At 48.2% G+C, this 22,120-nt stretch overlaps 1 protein-coding gene across 3 annotated transcripts in view; it reads left to right on the top strand.

The window, feature by feature from the left end:
* LOC146835042 (cytochrome P450 4B1-like) overlaps nucleotides 1-22,120 on the top strand; it is a 438,175-nt gene that overhangs the window by 209,073 nt on the left and 206,982 nt on the right. The gene's annotated exons all lie outside the window — the stretch shown is intronic.

Raw genomic sequence — 22,120 nt, 5'->3', positions numbered from 1 at the left:
TCGTCCTCTAGATGAAACTTAATTCCAATAAATGTAATGCTGATAAGACGGAGATTCTTTTATTTGATCAGGACAGTTTATTCTCTCCTCAGTTGGAGAAGCCAGACAATCTCTTGTCTCCACCCACGATCTCGGCATCAAATTCAATTGCTCACCCTTTTTACTCTCAAGTAGTATCTGTCAATTGCACTTGTTTTTTCCTGATTAAATCATTACAGACATCTTTTAATACCTTCCTCTGGCAAGGAAGACTGTAGTCCTGGCACTTCACGATTAGACTACTGCAATAGCTTATATCTCGGAATTTCCAAACGTCTATCACATAAACTTCAAGTGGTCCAAAATGTTGCAGTCAGACTGGTTTAGCCCAGTTTCTCAGGGACTTAAGAATCAGCATTGGCTTCTGGTCCATAAATTCATTATTTTTAAGTCTCTGACTTTGGTCTTCATAGCCTTCCACCGCTCAGCCCCATTATATCTTTTTGAGTGGTTTTTTTGATAATCAATTTTATTGATTTTGAATTAACACATTTGCAGCAAGAAAAACAAAACCAGCTTTTCGCACAGTAATCAGTACAAGACCGTGACAAAATTAGGGAAATAATACCTCCACATACATGAATCCAGCTAGGAATAGCAAGCAACAATGTCCGCATCGATGTCCATAGGTGAGCCTCAGGAAAGTTCAGTCTTCAACCACCCCGACCCATTTACCCCACACCCTTCGAAACTTTTCGTAACAGCCACGGGCTGCATACATTAGTCGCTTCTGCGCTGCACACCAATGTACCCCTCTGCGCCACCGTGTCATGGGAGGGGCCGATGGATCCAACCAAAGGGCTGCAATGTCCCATTTAGCTACCATCAGTGCCGTGGTGAAACAAAGCTTCTTGGCCCTGTTCCCGTCCAAACCATCAGTAACAGCTAAAAGTATGGTCATCGGGTTCAGCGGGACCTCCCAGCCCAGGACATCAGTAAGTTCAGCTGTCACTAGTTCCCAGTAGTGCGTAATAGTGGGAAAGAGCCATACGATGTGATAAAAATCCACTTGGAGGCAGCGACAGTGGGGACAGGAAGCATCAGGCAGGAGACCCGAGCGATGAAGGCGCAGTGGCGTTAGGTAAGCAGCATGTAAATATATACTTGAACTAATCGGAGCCGCGCTGAAGCAGTAACTATTTTAGGGGCCATCAGCGCATCTCTCCAATCAGCATCATCTAGGGAGCCAATCCAACCCTCCCACTTATCCAGGAGATAGGAGAGGGAATTGGGGGTTTTATTTGTGAGGGAACGATAAATGCAGGAAATCCCCCCTTTCCCTAAATTGCCAGTCATGACCTGGGCTTCAGGCGGGCTATATTCGGGTAAGGAAGTCCCCTCCGAGATGTGTATATGGAGTGCATGGCGCAGCTGAAGATAGCGGTAGAACTGAGAAGTGTGGAGGGAGAACCGGGTTTGCAGGTCTGAGAATTCGCGTATGTGGCTCCCGTGCCAGACATCTCCCAGCGGAGAAAGTCCAGTGAGATCCCATGCTCTAAAATCAGAGAGAGCGGTGACGTCTTTGAGCCATGTTCCGCACCACCAAGGGGTGCATTGAGTTATTTTGCCTGACCAGCGGGTGTGGTGCAGGGCGGCTTGCCAGGCCAAAAACACCCAACTTCTGGCAGAGTGTGGGGGATAGAGGTTCCGTAGAGCATCCCTTGGATACTGGAAAAACCCATGGCATGCAACTCCAGGCAGTAGGCCGGATCCACCCAGCCACCATTAAACCAATCATGCACAGTGAGAAGCCTGGTTGCCAGATAATATAGTTGTAAGTTCGTCATTCCTAACCCCAAGTCAAAGGGTGGAATCCTGCATTGATTGCGGGCCAATCTCGGCCTCCGACCACCCCACAGGAATTTAGTGGGCAAACCATCCATCACTCGGAATCAGAACCACGAGAAGACGAGGGGCGTGTTTCGAGCATATAGAGGAAATGGGGCAGGACCATCATCTTAAAAAAGGCGATCCTGCCCATGAGGTTCAGTGGCAGCATTTGCCATCGAAGGAAATCAGCGCGAACCTGTTTCACCAGAGGGGTGACGTTGAGAGACCAGGCGAGATCAGGAAGGAGCATCACCCAGATCCCCAAGTACTTTGAACGACTGTCGCCGAAGAGGGATTGAGGATTGCCAATCGAAACATTCTCTCGACAGATGAAGGGGGACCAGGAACGACTTGGCCGCATTCAATCTGAGACCAGAGACACGCTCGAAGAGGCGCAGGGCTTGGAGACATCGAGGCCCTGAGAGGGCGGGGTCCGACAGAAAGATCAGGACGTCGTCGGCGTAGAGGGCAATCTTGTCCTCTGCCAGACCGGGTCATTCCCACCCCGTGAGAAGAGGGTCAATGCGGATGAGAGAGGCAAAGGGCTCCATTGCTAACGCAAAAAGGAGGGGCGAGAGGGGGCAACCTTGCCTCGTGCCTCTTCCAATGGGGAAGGGGCGTGAAAGGGCTCCGTTAACCATCACCTGGTCCCGTGGCTTGCAGTAAAGGGTCTTAACCAAATTACGAAAGGGGGGCCCATATCCCATCTCCGACAACACTGCCTCCAGATACCGCCAGTCCACGGAATCAAATGCTTTCTTGAAATCCACGAGGAGCAAAGAGAGATTGGGAGTCAGTTGTTGCCGGTGCGCCAGAGCAAGGTAAATCCGTCTGAGGCAGTGCCTGGTACCCCGGGCGGGCATGAAGCCGCACTGGTCCATCGGGACCAACTTGTCCAGGTGAGGGTGTATGCGGTGTGCCAAAACTGAAGCAAATATTTTGAGTTCCGAGTTGATAAGGGAAATAGGGTGGTAATCAGAGCAGTGGGCTGAGGGGGGCTGAGACTTGGGAATCACCACAATGGTGGCCAGATCTGTTTCAGGGCGGAAGGAGCCGCAGTCCGCCTCCTCACGGTACACTGCTAGGAGATGGGGGACCAGCGTGTCCTAAAAGGACGCGTAGAATTCCTGCGCGAGATCATCTGGTCCCGGCATTTTACCTGCCGCCATGCAGGAGATAACATCATTAATTTCTTCCGGAGTAATCGGGAGATCAAGGTCCTCCGCCTCAGCGTCTGTGAGTCGCCGGAGTGGGAACCTTTCACTCCAGAGGAGCTCTGATAGAGTGAGGTCTGGAGGCTGGGCAGAGTACAGAGAAGCATAGTATGAGGCAAAACATTGGGCCACCCCCGTGGGGCTCTGATGGGTCTTCCCTTGGGAGTCCATCACTTCAGGAATAATACGGTTAGCCATAGGATAAGTGGCTAAGCGGTGGAGGAGCTTCCCATTTTTATCTCCCCATCCATACACTCGCGCCACGGAGGACCTCCATAGCAGCTTAGCAAACTCAATGGAGGCCTGTCTGAGCTCGTTCCCGAGAAATGTGAGTTTCCAATGATGGGCCTCTGTTCGTTCTCCAGACGGATGGGCCTCTAGCCAGGTAGCTTGGGCCTCTAGGAGCATGAGCCGGGCCTCCTGCTTCGTATGTTGGATTTTAAGTTGGCTTTTGGCAAAACCGCAAATAGTTGCCTTAGCGACCTCCCATAAGGTACCAGGGGACAAAACCGAGTCTTGGTTAGTGGCAAAGTAGTGATGCAGTTCGAGACACACGTGTTTCCGGAAGTCTTTGTCCTGGAGAAACCAGGCGTTGAGCCGCCAGATCGGGCGTGAAGAGTCCGGGAGGCTACCCAGGTGCATTGAAACTGAGGAGTGGTCCGATAGGCCCCTGGGAAGGATAGTGATGGCTCGGATCGACCTACAGTCCAGGGCTGGAAGAAACAGATAGTCCAGTCTGGCATGTGTGTGGTGGGCTGCCGATGTGTGAGTGAACATACTAGTAGTCGGGTGCCAGAGTCGCCAGGCGTCTCCGAGACCCAGAGTCGTGGCCCAGTTTGAAAGGAGTGTGGATTGGGAAACCCGAGAAACAAAAGGAACTGCGGCCGAATCAAAGTCCAGGTCCACAACCGCATTAAAGTCCCCCTAACTACAGTGGTCCCCGGGGGAAGGGCGGCCACTAGTGGAGCAAGGAGCCGGAGCGTGGAGGACAGCAGAAAAGGGGGAGAGTACACAGTTATCAGATTCAAGGATTGGGTCCCAATGTTCCCTTCCAGAATAACAAAGCAGCCTCCGGATCAGGTATTACTTTACGCTCAACAAAAGGAAGGGCGCGGTGCAGCAGGACCGCCACCCCTCGAGATTCTCCTGTAAAACCAGAGTGCCAAACCCCACCGTAGCAATGGGTCTCCTGAAGCAGCAATATGTCTACATTGTGTCGCTGGGCATACCGCAGGGCTGCATTGCTCTTAACCTTATCTAGGAGGCCATTAATATTCCATGACATAATATGAAGTGATGTTAAACCGGTGCGGTCGTCAAACATGGAGAGGCTGGGTTAGTGGCCGAGCACCTGGTACACACAGGGAGCGTGGTAGTGCAAGCGCGTGGGGTGTAAGACATAGGAGGACAATGTCGGTCACTGTATGGACGTTGCAGAACGAGGCAGAAGTGCTGGCTTGAGAACAACAAAAAACAAACAATAAAACTTGGGACAACGGTCCCCCCACCCGAACCCAACCCCCACCCTATACTTCAGGAATGGAAGAATCTGTCGCCCTAACAGTGGAAACTAACAAAGACCAAACTAAAACGCTTGGGACTGGGAAACGTTGAGGACCCCTCCTCATAGCAGGATGTGCATAGTTAAGTCCGTCTGGAGTTGGAGTAGCGATGAGCCGAGCCACCGCCTCCGGCAGCGGAGCCAGGCCCGGCAGGCAGAGACAAGCTCATGCAGGATCCCTGAGTAGCATTGGGCTGTGTGACAGATCAGTGTCCGGGAGGTCCAGCAGTGAAGGCCGGGGCGAGGTACTCCCAGGATCCAGGCAGCCCAAGGAGCCGGACAGCGACACACCCGTAGGCCCTCCAGGAAGCGGAGTCGGTTGCCGACAGGGGCCCAACGGAGAGTCTGAGCCGGTTTGCCTCTGGCCACGGCGACTTCGTGAGCAGTTGCGTTGGGGCCGTGGGCCAGGAGCCTCTTGGTTGTCAGACCCACCAATTACGCCGCCTGATGATGGATGTCAGTCAATGGCCCTCAGGGGACGTTCCTCCGTGGCCCACGTCCAGGCCTCGTCAGGGGTATCAAAAAACAGGGTCTTGTTGGAGAACACCACTCGCAGGCGTGCCGGAAAGAGGAGCCTGTACTGCAAGTTAAGCACACACAACTTTTGCTTGACTTCACCAAACGAGCGCCGCTGACCCTGGACCTCACGAGTATAGTCAGGGAAAATCATGATCGTGCGATTATCATAACGAAGACACTGCTGCTTGCGGGCCTCGGTCAAGATGGAGTCGTGGTCCTTAAAGTTGAGAATTTGCATGATGATGTGCCTGGGGGCTGCTCCCGGTGGCGGTTTAGGGGCAAGGGAGCGGTGTGCTCGCTCAATCGCGAACCACGGGGAGAGGGAGCCCTCGGGGACACACGAGCGACACCACTTTTCCATGAAGTCTGCTGGATGACCTTTCTCCACCCCCTCTGGGAACCCCACCAGGCGAAGGTTGTTGCGGCGGGACCTATTTTCTGCATCTTCCGCCCTCCGGTGCAGCTCTCTTGTGTGGGACTGGAGACAGGTGACTTGCTCATTAATCTGTTGGACGTCGTCCTCCACCGTGGAGATGCATGATTCGGTCTCCGTGATCCGGGCCACCGCGTTCCGCAGATCTTGCCGAATGAGAGTAATGTCAACCCGGACCTCAGCAATCTTACCCTCCACGGAGGATTGTGAGGCATGTATAGCCTGGAGGATGGTGGACAGGTCTGCAGTCGGTGGGGCTTTTCTATCCACGGTTCCCCCGACCTCCCCGGCGTCCGTGGTGGTGAAACGGTCCATTTTGGTCTGGGTGGCTGGGGTCTTGGCCACCCTGTCTTGACCCATGATCGTCACTCAAAGGGGCCAGGGCCCTGCAGTTCCTTTAGATGGTCTCTGTGGCAGGGGGCCAACGATCAAGTTCAAAGGACGCAGGAGCAAGATGGTCACAGGGGCAAAGGAGGAGGCCTCCCCAAGACCTCACGACAGTCGAAATGTGGGTCGGCTCTGTTTCTCCCCCAGCGAGGCCCCAGATCAGGTACAACAGCGCAGAGGTCTGGACCCAGGGCCGCCACAAGGTCTCCACGCTTTCGGCCCTCGGGCCGCGCTAGGCGCTCTCAGGGCAGATCAAGGCAGGGGGATGGCGTAGGGAATGCTCTGGTAGTCCTCACGCTGCGCGATAGTTGCAGCCGATTAGATTTTCTCTGGGTCACGGTCTCGGCGAGAAGCAGCAAGATGGCCCAGATCTGGCAGCTAGGGTCTCCGTGCAGAAGGACCTACAATCCTCAGCTTGTGCCCTAAGACAGATCAGGGGGTGATGGAGGGGGCCAGCGTACAGCGACCCATACCGCTCGATGCGTGCGGTCGAACACCCACCTCCTCCGCGCCGCAGCCGATCAGAGGCAGAGTAGTGATGGCCGGGGTGTAGGCCGGCAAGGGGAATCCCCAGTTCGACAGGCCAAAGGACAGCACCAGGGAGGCAGGCCAGGCCGGGGACAGGGGGCGGCGGAGGGCCCTTTCTGGGAGCCCTTTGTCGGACGCAGGTGGCACCACCTCACCAGGTCTCCTCTAGGCAGGAGTAGAGAAGCAGCCCCAACATGATGGCGGGAAAGAGTTCCAGGGCCCAGGAGGTCGGACTCGCAGCAGAGGAAGCAGGGGGGAGCAACAGGCCAGACTGCACGCAGCACTGCTCAGAGCCCAGATCGCACAGGCGCACGGGGGGTCTCTCTCTTTAGTCCTAGGACTTCCCCCCGCCGCCAGGACTCACCGAACTCCGAATCTGCCGGCCCCCGGGGCCTCTACCTCTCTTAGGCCGCAACTCAGCGCCCAGGGCCTCCCACTGCCGCCAGTCCCCAGCCCTCTGCCGCCCGATGTGGCGGCCCGTACCACGGCAGCGCCGCAGGGGGGCCAGGATGCAGCTGCAGGTGTCTCCGCTGCAGGGACAGGCAGTGATAGTGCCTCGCTTCAGGCGTGCCGATTTCGGTGGCGGGGAGCCGGCCCCAGCCGCGGACAAAGCGGGGTCACCGCCAGGCAAGGAAGGAGGAGGGGGAAAACAGCCTCGAAGCCTCCCCGCAGGCCACTGTCCAGCGTCCAGGCCTCAACCGCCGCTGATCCCCAACCCCCAACTCCAAACTCCCGCCGTCCGATGTGATGCCCGATACTAGGGCAGCGCCGCAGGGGAGCCAGGTGCACAGCTACGGATGTCTATGCCGCAGGCGCAGGTCGGAAGGCAGTTTTGCGCCAGCGGCGCCGATCGCAGTAGTGGTGGGCCGGTGTCAGCCGGAGTCCAGGTGGGAGCCCAGCCCGGCAAGGAAGAGGAGGAGGCAAGCGGCATCCAAACCTCCACAGCAACTCGGTGGTCGTCCGCTTCGCAGGGGCCTCTCCGGCCAGCACGAACACCCAGGCAGGAGCCTAGGCAGGTCAGTCCCAGGCGGCAGGTAATGAATGGCACGGGGGGAGGCTGCCATTTTAGAGGTGGGTGCCGACCGGACAGTCACACGATCGCGGCGAAGTGCTGGTGGCCTGGGTCCCCACACCAGGGCCACCGCCAGGTATGCAGCAGCAGTGGGGGGTGCCGGATTTCAGGGCTGGATGGCTGTCAGGATGGGCAGATTGCGGGCGGATAGTGGAGGGGTCCGGGAGCACACTCAAGGTGCGATCGCCATCTTAGCTCGCTAGGCCACGCCCCCCTTTTTGAGTGTTTTAAACACTACAAGCCTTCAGGAACTTTGAGATTCTGCAACCTTAATTTGCTAGACAACCCTGTTTTCAGACACAAAACAAAGGGTGGAGACTCTCTCTCTCTTCTGGGGTCCAAAATCTGGAATCTGCTTCTAGTCCCATTCAGATTTACAAACACTGAAATGGAATTCTAGAAACTTCTCAAAACCTGGCTTTTCTCTCTTTCCGATGATTCCTGCAAGCATCTAAGCAACTGATTTCTTTGGTTCACTTTACTTCGTTCGGGTTCAAATACTACCCTCTTCTGTGTAAGGTGATAGTTTACTATGTCTGTTGCTGAGCTAGCTCCAGGGTGCTCCATCTTGAGTGATAGTGCAATTTATACATGCCTCATATCACATCAAATCATGTCATATCACATCATATCATGTCATGTTAGAAATAGGTAAAGCTGTGGGAGGTGACGGGTTTACTTTGCTCATGACTTGAGTGTAGCACTGGTTAGGTTTGGAGGTGGGGCGAAGGACAGGTCGGGCACATATCACCTTTGTACACCACTTGTTAAGGAGATTATATAGGCTGGGACTACTTTTGGTTATGACATGAGGATCCATTTTAATGAGAATACTACCATGAAGAAAACTCTCTGAGGCCTGCCAGCGAATTACACTTTGTGGTATCTTTAGCAGTACATCAGTTGTAATACTCATGTTCTACAAAATTCTATTCACAAACCTACATGCAGAGACCTCCACATACACGTCTCCTATCTTTTCTTTTAGAAATGTTTTCCCTAATTACAGAGATCTCCACACAAATACTCCTATGTTTTTGCAGTACATATGGGTGGGGGGGGGGGGGTAGCTGGAAAATGTGGAATACATACTACATAATTTGAGGAGTTTAGGGAGTGGTAAGCAGGGGCTAAGGGGGGTTAAGAAGGGGTTTAACTCACAGCTCAGACTGGAGTAAGCTCAGCACCACACTTGGCCAATCACTGGGGCTTAAAATAAAACCCCATAGGAAATAAGGTTGAACTAAATTAACTTATTGTAACTTATAAATAAAATATATAAATTTTATTTAAATTTAAAATATATATATCATTAAAAAGTAACTGTTTTACAATACTTTTTAGTAACCTTTTTAACATTTAAAAATAAATCTAACTTAATTTTGGGTAAAGAAATAAATTAATTCTATATATACATTTGAGTCATTTAAATAAATAAATACAAACAAACATTTAACTTTTAATGGAATATTGTTTTAACTATTCTTAAAATAAATAATATTCATTCATTAAATGTATTTTAATTAATTCATTTTTTAATACTCTTTAAAGATAACAGTACTGTTGTATTATTTTTTTTTTTTTTTGCACTTAAAAAGTCTAAAATTGTTTTGCATTAATATTTAACATTGAAATAGTTTTACAAAATTATTTTGAAGTTTAATAAACAATTTTACTTTTCCTCGTACTTTAACGTAGGGAGATCTCCATCCTGATGGATGAGACCTACGCTTAAGTGTGCAAAGTTAGTATTAGTAACTTTCACTCATAGATTTGGCTCCCCCTCGCCCCTGGTTTCAGGTGGTGTCTGTCAGTCTACACTTTTTGGAGTAACTTTTACACTCAGAAATGGTGAATAGTTATAAGTTTTAAGGTTACTACACTGTGTAAGAATACATTTACAAGTGAAGAAATTTACAAATGTATTTTTTTGAGAGGGCTCTCAGGTTTTTATAATGCATGTTATTGTAACCATTGTTAAGTGTACTTGAAGACATGGAAACCCAACTTACTTACTGCCCATTATGCTGACTGGCATGTCAGGCACCAACGAAGGACATCCATTTCGGTCTGTCTTGGGCAAATTTCTGTGCTGTTCCTTAGCTGTGATTCAGGGTCTTCATTTCTGTTTCCACAGTTCGCCCCTAGGTGTTCATTGGTCTGCCTCTCTTCCGTTTGCCTTTTGGAGTCTAGTGGAGAGTTGTTCTTGTGACAGAGTCTTGTTCTCTTCTGATGGTGTGTCCTATCCATCTCCATCTTTTTCTCATAATTATGATGTCCTTGCTCTCTTGCTTGCATCTGTTGAGCAGTTCCTGGTCGGAGAAGGTTTGTGGCCAGAAAATGTGCAAGATTCTTGTTACTGGCGTTGAAGGCTGACAGTTTGGTGAGGTCACATATCATCATCCGCCAGCATTTTAATCCATACAAGAGTGTGGGCAGAATGCCGCTCTGGTAAAGCCCCATCTTGGTGTTGGTGCTATACGGAGATGACCGCCACACATTGTTGAACATCCTGAAGGCATTCCTGGCTAGCCTTGTTCAGTCTGCTCTTGATGTCAGTGCCCGTCCCTCCATCATGTCTGATAATACTGCCTAGGTAGGTGAACTCCCCAGTAATGGCTAGGTCATCTCCATCGACCTTGATTGGTGAAGGGTTTGGGATGTTGAGTGGCATGCCTACTGATTTCTTTGTGCTGATCTTCAGGCCCACTTGCTGTGCATACATGTTGACTAAAAATATAAACAGTATAAGCACATGCTTGTATTGCCTTCAATTTGTGCATCCACCTATGAAACATGTGATCTTCAATCTTTTTTTTAAATTATAAACAAAAAATGTTCAGGTTTATGTGCGGTACAATAATGGCCAGAGGTCTACGCTTCAATGAAGTTCAATATAGTTACCGCCATGTACAATCAGGAATCATATGAAAGAAAGAATTAATGAAAATCAAGAAAAAACATAAACAGTTAATGTGGTACGCTGTGGATCTTCTAACTTTTTTACAGGGGTAGACTATAGGCAGCCCAGTAATCAAGAAACACTTTGGACAGTGAGCTAACATATACACCCAAGGACATCGCCAACTTAACAAGCACACTCTACTATATATCATGCCTTACATATGCCCTGTCAAGTGACTCTACTATCACATAAAAACATCAAGGTATTGCCTTGACTAACAAAAATAGTAGTGTGTCTTTCGCCTTTGTCCTTCATCAATTCTCTCCTGTGCCCTATCTGTTCCCCATTCATTTGCACTCTGTTTTTTTGCTCTTTGTTTCCTCAATTTCCCTCAGTTCGCCGCCTTATATACTCCTCGTTGTTCTCTCTCTTTCCTTTAGTATTACTTCTCTGCTGTATCATACTCTCCATTGTCTCATCAGTGATCTCTCCCTTTTCTGGGCCACATAACTTTGCTGCCATGCTGTCTATCTTCTACTCGGTGTACTTTGTCATTTTCTGAGTGACTATGGGCTAGAAAGGGGAAGATAGGGATGCTGCAGTAGCCAAAGCTCAGAGCGTTTGGGGGCTGAAAAGGCTGCAATATATTTTGTGATTTTGAAGTACGATAACATCAATCAGATTCTGGAACTGGTTCAATTAGGGGAAGACCCAATGACAGGGGTCTATTAGCAAGAATACCATCAAAGCCAATTATGATCAGTACACAATGAACCTAATGTAGTCACAACCCTCCCTCGGCCCCCTGACTGATGCTTTCCTCTTGGTGAAGGATGAGTTTAAGACGGAGTGGTTCCTTGACAAGATTGAACCTATTATGGCACCCTCCCCTTGCTTTCCTTTACTTCAGGTTGGGGTTGGCCACATGAATGGATAGGTGGGCAGGCCCCTCCTCTGGTGCCAGCAAGGAAACTGTGGAGCACGCACTGTGCTTCTGTCCCGCCTATGTAAAGGGGAGGTAAAAATGGATACTCCCTGTTTGCTGAAATGTGGGTGTTAGAAAACATGTTGAGGCTCTTCGTATTTTAATATATGACATGAGTCAAAGCATTGTTTTTGCTGCCTCCTGTTACCTTCTGACGATGGAGTGGACTAGGCGCATTATTTCCAAGATTCATGCGGGTCCTGAGATCACAACAGCACAGGGTCCTCTCAGTGTCTCTGCTCCCCCCTCATGCACTAGCACTTTGAGATGTTGTAGCTTAGGACTGTATCTGTACATTATTAAAGCATAGGGTGCCGTTAGAAACTTTGTTTTCCCCTATGCATCAGCACTGACTGACTGAAGGACTTATAAAGTGCACTTTTGCCGAGGCGTCTTGGCGCTGGGTGAGTTTGATGCAGACAACAACAGATCTTAAGATCTTGGAAAGAGCCAGGTCTTTATTATTTTCCTAAAATCGGCCCCCTATTGCATTCTAACCTGATTGTCTCGGGAGGGAGTTCCATTAGATGGATGCTTGGTAAGGGAACCCCATTCCTCCCCATCTAACTCTTTTTGTTCGGGAGACACAAACCAATCCTTTATTGGCAGACCTGAGAGAGCGTTGGGGCTGGTATACAGAAAACAAGGTTTGAATATCCGCAGCCCCTCCTCCATATATATCCTTGTGCACTAAGAATAGGGCTTTAAAGTTCACTCTCTGACGGACTGGAAGCCAATGTAGTTCCTTAACCACCGCTGATGTCGGGTGATGTTTAGGTAAGCCAAGTAGAACCCGAGCTGCTACATTCTAGAGCGATTGAAGTTTTTTGATCTGTCCCTTGCCAACTCCCAGATAAAGGGCATTACAATAATCGATTCTGGACAAAACCAGAGCTCCGACCACTGTTTTCTGAAGTGGCAGAGGAATGAAGGGCAGAATTTTCCGCAGGATTTTTAATGTGAAAAAACATGCAGAGGAAACTTGATTTATTTGTGAGGCAAATTTAAGGTCCTTATCAAGCACAAATCCCAGGTTCCTGTCCTTGGGCACCGGGACTGGACAGATGCCTGCCTCAGGAGGCCACCAGATTTGGCTCCATCCTGAATGTAGTTGCCCAAACTCTAGGGCCTCGGTTTTTTCTGTGTTTATCTTTAAAAAGTTCGAATTCATCCACGCCATTACATCTGTAAGGCAGTTACGAAACCTCTCGACTGTTAACCCAACACTTTGTGTCACAGAAACCACTAGTTGAGTGTCGTCAGCGTACGACACCAACATTATACCATGATCTTTGATTACCCGAGCCAGGGGACTGACAAATAGATTAAATAATGTCGGAGACAAGGCCGAACCCTGTGGGACTCCACATGGGAGATAGAAAATTCCCGATTGCAGGCCATTCCAGTGGATCAGTTGTTCTCGTGATGTTAAAAATGATGTGAGTAGAGTCAGAGCCACACCTTCAATACCCACATCCTTCAATCGACGCAGCAATACTGCATGATTTACGGTATCAAAGGCTGCAGTCAGATCTAACAGGATGAGTGCAGCTCTGCCTCCCTCATCCATCACTTTATGGATCTCTTCTGTGGCCATGATTAGAGCTGACTCGGTGGAATGCCGAGAGCGAAAACCATGTTGTATAGAGTCCAGAATGTTACTGCTGTCCAGGTATTCTGTCAGTTCTAGATTCATGGCTTTCTCCAAGATTTTTGATGGTAGTGGGAGACAGGAGACTGGGTGATAGTGTTTTGATTCTGAGGGGTCTAAGGAGGCCTTTTTTTGTAATGGGACTAATGCATGCCCTTTTCCACGAGGAGGGAAATTCCCTGGAGATGATAATCGCATTTAATAGAGGGGTCAATCAATCAATCATCGCATTTATATAGCGCACTACTCACCCAGAGGATCTCAAGGCGCTGGGGGGTCCGCTACTGCTCGATCAGCCAAGTCTTGAGTTGCTTCCTGAAGGCGAAGTGGTCCTGGGTCTGGCGGAGGTGGGTGGGGAGGGAGTTCCATGTCTTGGCGGCGAGGAAGGAGAAGGATCGTCCCCCTGTGGTGGCTCTTCGGATGCGGGGGACGGTGGCGAGGGGGTGGCTGGTCGATCGAAGCTGGCGTTTGGGAGCGTAGAAGTTGAGGCGGCTGTTGAGGTATCCTGGGCCTTGGTTGTGTAGGGCTTTGTGTGCATGGGTGAGGAGACGGAAGGTGATTCTCTTGTTGACCGGGAGCCAGTGCAGGTCTCTCAAGTGTCTGGAGATGTGGCTGCGACGGGGGATGTCCAGGATGAGTCGTGCTGAGGCGTTCTGGATCCGCTGGAGTCTCTTCTGGAGTTTGGCGGTGGTTCCAGCGTAGAGGGAGTTGCCGTAGTCCAGACGGCTGGTGACGAGGGCCTGGGTGACCGTCTTCCTGGTCTCGGTGGGGATCCACCGGAAGATCTTGCGTAGCATGCGCAGGATGTTGAAGCACGACGAGGAGACAGCGTTGACTTGTCTGGTCATGGAGAGGGAGGAGTCCAGGATGAAGCCCAGGTTGCGTGCGTGGTCTGTTGATTTGGGTGCGCTGCCTAGGGCGGGGGGCCACCAGGAGTCGTCCCAAGCGGCGGGTGAAGATCCCAGGATGAGGACTTCCGTCTTGTCCGAGTTCAGTATCAGGCGGCTGTTCTTCATCCATTCGGCTACCTCTTTCATCCCTTCGTGAAGGTTGGCTCTGGCAGTGGCGGGGTCGTTGGTGAGGGAGAGGATCAGCTGGGTGTCGTCGGCGTAGGAGATGATGTTGAGGTTGTGCTGGCGTGCGATGTCAGCGAGGGGACTCATGTAGACGTTGAAGAGAGTAGGACTGAGCGAGGAGCCTTGAGGGACGCCGCAGATGACTTCGGTGGCTTCAGATCTGAACGGAGGGAGGCGGACTCTCTGTGTCCTTCCGGCGAGGAAGGAGATGATCCACTCCAGTGCCTTTTCTTGGACTCCGACGTTGCTGAGGCGTTGTACTAGGGTACGGTGGCAGACAGTGTCGAAGGCCGCGGAGAGGTCGAGGAGGATGAGGGCCGCTGTTTCTCCGTTGTCGAGTAGTGCTCGGATGTCATCCGTGGCTGCGATCAGGGCGGTCTCGGTGCTGTGGTTGGCCCGGAAGCCAGACTGCGAGGGGTCGAGGGATCCGTTCGTCTCGAGGAAGGCGGCCAGCTGCTTGTTGACGGTCTTCTCGATGACTTTTGCGGGAAATGGGAGCAACGAGATGGGGCGGTATTTCTTGAGGTCGGTGGGGTCGGCCGATGGCTTCTTGAGTAGGGCGCTGAGTTCGGCGTGCTTCCAGCTCTCCGGGAAGGTAGCGGTGTCGAAGGAGGTGTTTATGATGTTCCGCAGGTGGGGTGCAATGACAGCATCGGCCTTGTTGAAGACGTGGTGAGGGCAGGGATCGGTCGGAGATCCGGAGTGGATGGAGTTCATCGTGCGGACGGTGTCTTCGGTGCTGATCGGGGTCAAGGAAGAACTTACTTCTTGCGATACCAGGTGTAATATATGAGGAGGACATGGGTCCAGAGGTGAGCCCGATTTAGTATGTAACAACAAGTTGGCAACTTTATCCTTCTCCAGAGTGGAAAAACGAGACAACCTTTGCAGAAATGCCCGATGATCCAAAGAATCAGCGCTGTTCGTGTTTTCAACACATGCAGTGGTGGCTAGCCCATCGTATACCATTTGAACTTTATTCTGAAAGAACGCGGCCATTTGTTCCACAAAATTTTGGTCCGGGTAAAATCCTCTGTCACCCGGGCATTTAGATAGCACCGTTACCGTTTTAAACAACTCCTTGGCGGAATTTTTCGCCTCCAAAATTCTTGCGGTAAAGTAGACAGATTTGGCAAGTTTTATGGCTGCCTCATAGTCTTCTAAGGCACAGTTATAGTTTTTTTTATGATCGGCACTGTAATCTGATCTCCAAATACGCTCACTGTGTCTACAGATTATTTTAATTTGCCAAAGCTCAGTTGTATACCAAAGTGAGCTTGCACGTTTATTATGGAGTTGTTTAGTGGTTTCCGGGGCTAACATGTTTACTGCTGAATGATCAAGACTGCTTTTGTTCACATTTGTGACTCTTTTTACTGAGTTTATGAAATGTTTTGGCTACATCGATTTTATCAAATATTTTATGATGCATGTTTGATCTAAGCAGGTTTTATCGCTCTTTTGGTATATGCTTGTTTGATTTTAATGATTTATACAATGTTTCATTGCTCTTTTATGGCTTACAGCTGAAATAAAGAGTTGATAATGTAATGGTTCAGCCTTTCCTTTGTGCTCTCCTTTGTTCATTATCTTCTCAGTGTGTCCTACATACTGCTCGGTGTACATCTGTCTTCTCATTAATCACCCTATTCTCCCAAGTACTTTATTTCTTTACTTACTGCTTGCTCTCGCTTTCTCGTTCTCTTGCCAAAGTGCTCTATTTTTGTGAGGCATAGGTGTTTTGGTTGCCTTGTGCTTCTAGGGCTGCCCTAGCCTGGGTGTACAATGGAGTGCTGCACATAGCAGGGGATGAGAGCAAAAATAAGCCAATAATACAAAGTGGGTATGGTCTATTGGGATACACAAGGCACGATGGAAACACTGATGCACCTTATCAGGGCAATAGTGGTTTACAGAAGTGGATAGGCGATATAGTATGAAACATACCAAATATTGTTGATGCATGTGTGTCGAGTGTCTGTATCTTGGTTAGCACAGTCGTTACTAGCACAGGGGAATCTCATAGTCAGGAAGAGATTGTTGTATAGTAAGTCTTACCTCCTAATTCATCATACCTTGCTTTCTGGATACCTGGTCCTTGCAAATTGTGGTTTCAGGTGGCCCAGAGGAGGTCAGACATGCCCATTTTTTTATGAAGGGTGTTCTGTTTTCTTGGATTTAATTGCCTTGTGGCTTAGACAGTTAAAAGAGAGGATGTATGCTGGAATAGCGACTACATAAACATTGCGAAACAAAGATATAATTTAATAAGTGATGGATACATGGATATCTATTCCTGGGCTATCCATGTAAAATATTTGAATAGCAACAACAAAAATACACCCTTTAGGATGTTGAATATAACATATTGAGTACGTTTCAGAATTGCCAAAGATTACGACACAGTACAGAAGTATCAATAACATAAATATCTCTCCAAAACTATTTGTAAAAATTCAGCAAACACATCCCAAATAACCTCATGGCTACACCCCGAATATTAATGTACAAACTATGCACTTCCATTTCTGTAGCTGAAGTGTTGCCTTACAAATTCTCATTTAAAGAAATGCCCAGAAGGTGCAGAAATGCAACTACCATTTTATGTTCCTGCTTCTCGCACTGCGAGAAAGCAGAAGTGCCTGGTTGAGGGTGGGCGGTCCTGCTCGAGGGCAGGGGGGAGTGGCTTGCCCACTGTTGTGCATACTGACTGTTTGATCGGCCCAGGGCCGACCAAGCAGTCAGTATGCACAACAGTGGGCAAGCCACTTACCCCCTGCCCTCGAGCAGGACCGCCCACTCTCCCTTTTCTCTATGTAGGCTTCCACATTCTAATAAAGAAACAACTTAGACAAAAGAACCACAAAACGAAAATAACGTAAAACATTTAAAAAAGTTTTAAAATATAAGTTCAAAACATAGACCTTTAAATTAAAGCTTGCAAAAATAAAATCGGGAAGCAACTTTAAAAAACATTAATGAGAGTGTCCTCAAAACTAAATGTTCCCAAACATTGCAAAGCTAGCACTATTGGTAAAAAAACTGTTACATATCACTATACAATCCAACCACACAATACTACACTGTAATTAACATGAAACCAACTTCCGTGCATGTCTGACACTACACATGCACAGCTATAAAAACAAAAATAGACTAACCGTAACAGTTAACATATATTTATTTCTAGAGTGCGTACATGGCCCAAGGAATCAGAGCAAAGGATGCTGTAACATAGAACGTGAATAAAACATAAGGGTGCTGCTTACTTACAGTATATACAGAGCACAGTACAATACAAGATCCTGGGTAGAACATAGAGGCGATGCTTACTTACACTCTGTAGGGATAACGTAAGGGCATAAGCTTTACTCTATGATCATCAGTGAGTACAAGCAATGGTCTGTGAGTGATTGCGTTGGAAAATGTCCATCTATGGTTGATGGAGTGGTGATCAGGGATTAAGGCCTAAAATATTTCAGGAGCAAAATTGTTTTCACATTTTTCTTCAAGAAGGTTGTGGAGGGGTTAATTCTTATTTCTGGTGGTAGGAAATTCCAGATTCTTGAGGCATTTCCTGATGAGGAATGAGTTTGTGATCTTTCTTGAATCTGGCAGTTCCAGAAGCATTGAGTCAGTACTACATAGTGAACACTGCCCTTCCTATCTCATCAGTTTTTTTAACTATGTATTTTGTACTTATAGGTATAGCGAACTTTCACTGGGACCCAGTTAAGCCTGGTGAGTATTGGTGTGATATGCTCATATCTCTGGGCTTCTGAGACAAGCTTGGCTGCCACTTTGAGGAGAGTGGCCTTCAAAGGGGCCATATGGGTTTTTGGAGTGCCGATTATAGTTGCGTGTCTGTAGTCCAGTCTGGAAATGACGAGCACAAGCACCATGTCTTTGAAGTTGTTTTCAGGAATGACAGACTTGAGTTTTGGGATCAGCCTTAGGCTTTGTGACAGTAATTTGGCCGTGGCATTGATATGGGGAACCATGTTGCGGTTCATGTCCAGAGTTATTTCTAGTGATTAAGTATACTCAGTGGTTTTCAGGTGCAGTTGATTGCATCCATATGTGAGATCCAGTCTTGGAAATGAGGGCAACTGTATGGAGGAGAAATGAGTAGAAGTACTGTCTTCTGTGGGTTGAGCGTTAGATGATTTATATGTAGCCATAGTGATTGGTTTAGGTGCTGCATGTCGTTGAGAGAGGAGATTTTTAGATTGAGTGGGATGCCATTGGAATATAGATGCAATGCAATACTGGAATGTTGGAGGACCATGATCAAGGGTTCCATGTAAAGATTGAAGACTGTTGGGGAAAGAATAGTGCCCTAAAGGACCCCTTGGGTTTTCAATGTTGGTTTTGATCGAACATCGGTCAGTTTGATGATTTGAGATCAATTTTTTAGGAAAGATAAGAACCACCTCGAGACAGTGCCTCCGATGCCCAAGTGCATTCCTAAGGTTTGGAACTGTACATTGAGACATCGATGCATTCATTATGTTGGATCAGAAGGGTGCAATGAGGCGGCTGATTTCCTGGATGATGGAGGAGGGTTGAGATATGCTATGAGTGAGGAGGGAATCATGTTAGATGATCCTGGTTAGAATATTTTCTGTGAGTTCCCTGAGCTAATTCCATGTTGCATTGTTCTTTGTGGTAATTGTTACAGAGGGTAGAGTTGTGGTGTTATTGTTATTTGTGTTGGTTTTCTGAGCAGGGAGTGTTTGGGCTGGGTCTGAGGTCTTAGGTGTAGTAGACTGATTAACCATGAATTTATCCCCCTTTGTGAACTTTTCAGCAAATAAGTTCTTGCAGAGCTCTTCCGAAGCATTTTTAGGTCAAGTCTGAGGCAGCGCGCATGCGCTGCTCTGTGAGGCTTCTTGTAAGCACTCTAAACTACTCTGTGTGGGTCTGACTCCCCCACGCATTGGGTTGGTTGTTGCCTGTCATTTTATCATCGTAGCCTACAAATGGCTAAAGGTGAGTGCATGTCCCACCTCCTTTGCAAAGGTTCACTCCCACAGTGTGTTGCTTGCAGAGGTAAGCAGCGTCGCGCAGGGCGGCAGCTGCATTACCTCCTTGGGTGGCAGCTGCATTCTTCGTGGGTCAGGTTACTCTTTCCACATAAAGCGCTGTGCTTTCACTTTCGCTTGTTAAATGTTGCTTTCCGCCATCCGATTTCGCCCGTTTCTCTTTCTTTATTATTTTTATTATTCCGTTAGGAGAGCTTTTCACGAGCGCATCCCCTTAGTCCGGTGTGATGCTCTCTGCATTTTTTTGTTTATTTTGCTAATGGTTTTTGGGAGGAGGCGTGGGGAAGCAGCGTTTGTAGTACAAACTCCACGCTGCTGGACACTGGATTATTTTTAAAACTCTGGTAGGAAACAACATTATTCTGCTGTACAGCCACTCTCCCCGCTCGCTGCTGATATAAATGGAGGCAAATAACATTCAAATGCATGTAGCATTAATGCCACAACACGACACAATCATATTAAAAACACGAATTGTTACAAAAAAAAAGCTTTGTTATATATTGTGCACGCACCCATATAGCGCTTTACTGTGCATTGTCTGATCGCTTTCACAGAGCTCCGCTGCCCGCCGGGATACGTTTATTGGCAACTGGAGGATCACATTTTTTCTTTTCATAATAAAAGTATGTGGCCTCTTGTAGAAATATTTCAACAGCATTCTACAGCTGACCTTGTTTAAATCAGGAGCCGGTGCACTAAATAGCTCCTCGTTTGTCTAAAGTCTGCTGTGTTCCTGGGGTGCAACGCCAGCCTCTAGTGCCTGAGCCTATTTTTGCTACATGCTGGAGTAGGCAGCATTTCCTTCCGTTCGCTGCACCCAAATGGGTTTCATGCAACTTATCAGGACTTGTGTAGATGAAGCCTGTTTGGGTAAATCACGGGAAAACGCACACCTCACACTGACGAGGCTGCACCCTTCGATGCCAGGTGAATGCCTTCTATTAACACAACACATGCCCTCCAGAGCAGTCCAAGAAGATACGCTGTGCAGTCCCTGAAAGGGGGGGTGTATTACAAGAAACGAGGCGTCTCACGGAAGCCTGGGCCTCTGCATTTCTACGTAGGGCTCTGCCTTCCCAGAGGTTGCATAGCTCTCATTGACACCCTTGGTGTGTGTGTTTACTGCCATTTCCTGTGACCTCACTACTTTTCTGGTGCAGTGTTTGGTTTCTCTGGACCTACGATGGGGAAGAGGGGGAGGGGTGTCAGTCTTCCTGCACCCAGCACACTCCCAGGGTTACGTCTCTGGTGTTGGACCAGTGCTTGCTTTATTTACTTTCAATCGTGCTGCAGCCGCTGCACAACATGGCTATAAAAACATTGAAAAAGCCAATAGGCCTCTCGTAGGCGAGACCTTTTGGCTTTGCCAATGCTTGTTGATTTTGATAGTATAGGGGGAGTTTGTTGCTTGATGTTGAATATCTTGTTAGTGTGGTTTTTGGTTCTGACAAGTAGAAAGTTGGCTTTAGCCTTGTGGATGTGTTTTTTTTAATATGTTTCTTTCAAGGTTAAGATGCTTGAAATGTCTTCTTGTCAGGTCTCTTCTCGAGCTGTGTTTGGTCATTCTTTGTTCATTCAATTCTTTGTTGAACCAGATGCAGAGCAGGGTGTCCCTAAGTCTGTTAAGTTTTAGTGGAGCAACTTGGTTTAGTGCGTCTTGCATTGTTTCATTGTAGTGCTTCATCAGGTCATTGACTGTGTGTGCGTTGTTGGAAGGCTGCACGTGAGCAACGACTTCAGAGGTAAGCACCTCCATACTGATCTGTTTCGTGTCTGGGTCTGTAAGGCTGACCTTTAGTTCATAGATGAAAAAGGATGATGATGTGTTCAGGCCATTCTACAGGTAGCATGTAGTGAAGAATGCATTTTTATTATTGAATGTAAAAAATATGTTAACAATTTTGTAGAAACTGTATTGTTACTAAATTACTATTATTACTATTTCACAACTTTCTTATTGCTTACATTCCATTTAACAAAATCATTTGAATTGAAAACATGTAATATATTTAATTACATTTTAAAAATAGATAATGTAGGTGTTAATTTTTTTAAATAATGTGGTGAAACATTTCTGTATGAAAAAATATTTAAAATGATGTATACACTTTCACTTTTAATAAGCATTTGCCAGAATTCCAGTCCAAGCACGTGGTGGAAATGGGCCCATTCAAAGGTCTGTTTCACCTTGTGTGAACATTCAAATCACCTGATTTAGACAAGCAAGAGATTAGAGACTCTGGAAGACTAGACAGAGGCAGGTTACACAGTTAGACCTCTAATCACTGAATGGGTGTGAACAGACAGATTGGTAAATACACTTTCGACACTATAGTGGTAGAGCATATTTAACCGCACTACACATAGCTCTTCCCGCCAATGATTCATAGTTACTTTGCCACTCTGCTTTTGTATAGGTCATGCAGCCAACATTTTATACCCTTTTCTCTTTCCTTGTGCTAGTCCACACCTGGACACCTTTTTAGGTCTCGCGAGCCAAAGGCTTGAAGAGACATTTTATATGTGGGCTTCTCAAAGTGCTGCCGTGGCCTAAAGCTACAGTGCACGTGAACGTGCACGCGCGCCCTCCGTTGCATCGTAATCGCGATTGCGATCACTTTCACTTTCGCGGCCGCGTTGCCAAAGCTTGGTTTACTTGGGGACGGGTACAGTGTGTTCCTTGTGTGTTACGTCTCTCTCATGGTCCCCTGTGTCTCCCTCAGCCTGGGTTCAATGTTTCTCGCGGGGTGTCCTTTGTCATCTCATGGGGGTGTACAGCTCTTTCCCCGCACTCCGCCCCTCACCGTACTCCGTCCCGTACTCCGTCCCTCAGCCCGGGTTTCCCCGGCTGCATCCCGCGGTGACTCTTACA

The sequence above is a fragment of the Triturus cristatus genome, chromosome 4_2, assembly GCF_964204655.1.
Source record: "Triturus cristatus chromosome 4_2, aTriCri1.1, whole genome shotgun sequence".
Lineage (NCBI taxonomy): Eukaryota > Metazoa > Chordata > Amphibia > Caudata > Salamandridae > Triturus > Triturus cristatus.
This window is presented reverse-complemented; position numbering and strand designations above follow the sequence as displayed.